The sequence below is a fragment of the Myxine glutinosa genome, chromosome 6, assembly GCF_964187855.1.
Source record: "Myxine glutinosa chromosome 6, kmMyxGlut1.1, whole genome shotgun sequence".
Classification (NCBI taxonomy): Eukaryota; Metazoa; Chordata; class Myxini; order Myxiniformes; family Myxinidae; genus Myxine; species Myxine glutinosa.
In genome coordinates, this window is record NC_136266.1 from 14,534,232 (window position 1) to 14,538,920 (window position 4,689).

Consider the following 4,689-nt stretch of genomic DNA (forward strand, 5'->3'; position numbering starts at 1 on the left):
CTACAGGTCGCACAAGATCTGCCTGCAACACTCTTATGGTTAAACTGCCAAAATCAAGACTCTCTGCTCACCTTCACTCTTTCATTACTCTTTTCTCCTGCCTCTGGAACAAACTCCCTCACTCTCTTCAATCCCACTCCTCCCTCCAGGTCTTTAAAACAGCTGTTCAGCACCATCTCTTATCTTCCCCATCCAAACCTTGATCTTTTCTACTCCCGCTAATTCACCCCAAATCCACCTCTTTCAATTCCCAACTTCTTTCCTGAAATTCCTAGTAGTGTTCATTTGCTTATACCGTGTACCCCTCCCTCCTCACCAGCCCCCCTCCCTCCACAGATCTCCCGATGTCCCTGATCTCTACTGTTGTTGTGCTTTTCCTTCCCTCTCTTTCCATCTTGTCTCCCGCTCCCTTCATTGCATGTTTTATGTTGTTTTTTGGTGTGAGTGAGTGGATGAGGGGCTGTGGATTCTGGGAGTGGAGGCGGTTTTGTTGTTGTAGTCTCTGTCTTGCTGGCTGGAGGTGTGTTCACATCCAGGTGTAGCTGCCTGCATGTGAAGGCGTATGTGCCCCTGCTGGCCCACCTTAGCTGAGCGTATCGAGCTTGAAGGGCCGAAACTGGATGATGCTGAGGGCCTCACCTGAGGACCTGGTCACTGAGGCACACTTGTGACCAGGTGTGTTTTGAACTTATATATAATTATTCATTCATCTTAATTAGGTCAAAAGCTGGAGAACGACAGAGTTTAGGTAATGCTGTGCTTGGCAGTCTACGTTTACTATTGATGGGATGGGAGCAAGTAATGCCCTGCACATAGATAGCTTGGTGAAGGATGATTCATCTGACTACATCACATTTCGCCACTGCTCGGTCGTCCATCATTGGCTGTGCCCCTTGCACCACTGGACTTGCAAACGTGCATCGTCAGATGTTATGAGCGCATTGTGCACTGCAACGCGACTGGTTTCCCGTTCTGTGGAGTCTTGGCGGACCGTTTTTGATGAAACTGGCTGCTCATGCTCCAGGATACCAAAACATATCTCAACTATCGGCCTATTACATTCTTTTCAATTATAAGCAACATCATGGATTCTGTCATCACAGGTCACATCAATCCTTCATTTCTCCAACGGCCTGAACTGAAAACATCCATTTGATTTTTGACTCGGTCCCTCCATCCTACCAAGACATGCTGATGCTGCTCTCCAAACAATGGATGGAGGCACTCGATCTCTGGGACCATCACTACAAAAATACCTCAAGCATTTGACAGTCTGGTGGCAGAGCCTGCTCTACAAACGATCATCCAGGGTAATCTTTCATAAATAATCTCCTCTCATGGTTTGTTACTGACGCCGCCCTCGCCGCCCTCCCCCCCCCCCCCCCCCCCCCCCAGAATTTCCATGTTTTAAAACGTTTCCCAGTGTTTACCCTGATTAGAATAGGTACACCGTATCCCTGCGTGTCTAAGAGACGACTAAGAGGGTTGGCATCAGGAAGGGCATCCGGCCATAAAAACATTGCCTCAAAAAGAAAACCATGACAATTACAACGACATATGGGCAGGGTACAGCCCGAAGTGGAGATCGGTTTCTGAGGTTTGGAACATGGAATGTAGGGACCAATGACAGGGAGATCAGGAGAAGTGGTGGAAGTATTGGTCAGAAGAAGAGTGGACATATGTTGTGTGCAAGAGACAAGATGTAAGGGAAGTGGTGTGAGAATGGTGAAGGGTAGGCAGGGACAGAAATACAAGTTTGTGTGGCAAGGGTGCCTGGAGAGCGTGAAATGTGTTGGTGTCCTGTTTTCTGAGGAGTTTGTAGACAGTGTGGTGAGTGTGACTAGAGTGAGTGAAAGGTTGATGATGGTGAAATGATGATTGGAAAGCTCTGGTGAACATCATCTCGGGATATGCTCCGCAGGTTGGTCGAAGCGATGAAGAGAAGGACAAGTTCTGGTGTGCGATAGAGAAGCTGATGGAAAACGTGAAGATGAGGAAGTTGTTGTGGTATATATGAAAAGATATATGGAAATGCTGTTGAATACAGAGAATGAATGGGATGGCAACATCGAGAGTAACCCAGTTTTAGGACCGGCAGAGAAGATAACTGAAAGTTGAGGGAAGCGATAAAAGCAATGAAGGGTAGAAAAGCGGGAGGTCGACGGGAGTTGTGGGAGATATGTTGAAGGCAGCAGGAAGTTGGGGTGTGAAGAGAATGACAGCGATCTGTAATCTGGTGGTGAAAGAAGGCCGCATTCCAGTGGATTGGGAACTGAGTACCCCCGTCCCTCTATACAAGGGGAAAGGTGACCCTCTGGAGTGTGGCTCGTACCGAGCGATAAAGTTATTGGAGTATGGAATGAAGGTATTGGAAAGGGTGTTGGAGAGGAGGATAAGGAAGAAGTGAAGATCGACGAAATGCAGTTTGGATTCATGCCAGGAAGAGGAACGACAGACGCGCTTTTCATTGTGAGGCAGTTGCAGGAGAAGTACATGGAGAAGAGGAAGAAGTTGTTTCTTGGGTTTGTTGATCTGGAGAAAGCATTCGATTAGGGTTCCACGCAAAGTATTGACATGGGCATTGAGGAAGTTAGGAGTGGAGGAATGGTTGATCAGAGTAGTGATGGCAATGTACAAAAGAGCACGCACAGTTGTAAGGACGAAGGATGGGAACAGTGGTGAGTTTGAGGTGAAGGTGGGAGTGCATCAGGGGTCGGTACTAAGTCCACTACTATTTGTAGCTGTGATGGAGGTGCTGGCTCGGAACGTAAAGGAGGGTTTACCGTGGGATGTGTATGCAGATGATCTGGTGTTGATTGCGGAAAGTATGGATGGACTGAAGGAAAAGATGAACAAGTGGAAGGAATGTATGGAGACAAAAGGTCTGAAGGTGAATATCGGAAAGACGAAGGTGATGCCAAGTGGTAAAGCATGTGGTGAGGTGGAAAGAACTGGGAAGTGGCCCTGTGCTGTGTGTAGGAAGGGTGTCGGAGTGAACTCCATTCAATGTGCAATGTGCGCTGAGTGGGTTCATCAAAAATGTAGTGGTCTGAGAGGGTCATTAACCAGTGTGGCAGCTTTATTCAAATGTAAGGTGTGCACAGGGGGAGCTGCAGATGGAGGAAATGTTGAGTTGGATCTTGGAGACGGCGTGAAGCTGGAAGGTGTGAAAACATTTTGCTATCTCAGAGACATGCTGAATGGAGAAGGTGGATCAGACTCGGCAACGGTTGTTGGAGTGAGATATGCATGGAAGAAGTTTCGGGAACTGAGTGGCGTGCTGATGATGAGGGGAGTGTCGTTGAAGCTGAAGGGAAAGGTGTATGCTGCATGTGTGAGAAGTGTTATGATTTATGGGAGCGAGACATGGGTAATGAACGTAGAGCAGCAACGAAGGTTGGAAAGGGTGGAAATGCGAATGGTTCGACGGATGTGCGGAGTATCGTTGAGAGAGAGGAAGACAAATGATGAATTGCGAAAGATGATGGGAATAGACCCTGTGATTGATGCTGTGAAGAGGAACAGGTTGAGATGGTTTGGTCATGTGTTGAGGAAGGATGAAAGTGACTGGTTGAGAAGAGTGATGGAAATAAATGTAGTAGGAAGTAGAGGACGGGGAAGACCGAGAAAGATTTGGCTAAACATGGTGGAAGAAGAAATGCGGGGAAGGGGGTTAACAAGGAGAGATGCAGAAAATAGGGCAAAATGGAGAAGATTGTCATGGGGACCGCAAGGCTAAACCCCGCTCTAGTAGGGAAAATGGGCTTTAAAATGCATGTTGTTGTTGTTGTCATGGTTGTTGACTTCCTCCATTTTCCTAGTCAGGTTGTGGCTCTTATCTTAATGGAATCCTCTCGCTATTGAGGCTGAAGTGCTCCAAGGCAGTTTATTGGGCCCAATTTTGTTCCTCAACGACCTGATTATCTGCAAAACCCTTGTTTGTTTGTTTTTTGCTGCCGACTCCACTATCTTTCATAGCAGCACTGATGCTTCAGATGGGAGGGGAGCAGCTGCTTCCTTCTCCGCAGGCCTTGATAGAATCAGGAGCTGGTCCAGCCCTTAGAAGAGGTCTTTCAACCTTGGGAAATCTTGCACTCAATTGGACCATTGGGCTAACACTCCCATCTCACACTTTCAACCCTGGCAAATCTCATACTCACTTGGACAAACCACTTGAGGTTCAGTCCATCAATCATTAGGACGTCACACTCATCTCCGATCTTTCTTGGGCAAACCACATCCACGCTTCCCTGCAAAACCAGCCATCCCACACAGCTCCCCTCTGTACTTGTACGACATCCTTGTTTTACCCACTTGATCACTCATCCTTAATCAGCAGCCTCTAATATCAGTTTGCAAGACTGGTCTGCCTGCCATGAATATTTAGTGCTTGTTCAGTTGAGAGTCAGATCATGCAACATACTCTTATACAGAGTGTTGATGCTGCCGAAGCACTTTCTCTATCTAGGGTTACAATCCTGGATGGGTTGACACTCTCGCACAGTAAGTGAAGGCAGGAATTTGGAATTTGACCAGGGTGTCTGCGATAGTTCGCATGTTGAAAGTCGACACTCAAGTTTGTATTCAATTGATTTGCCGTGTTTGTTATTCTTTCTGCCATTATCTTTAAAGTGAGCATCATTTGCTTCCCATTATCATCACAAAAGTATAGCATCTAACATACCAAAG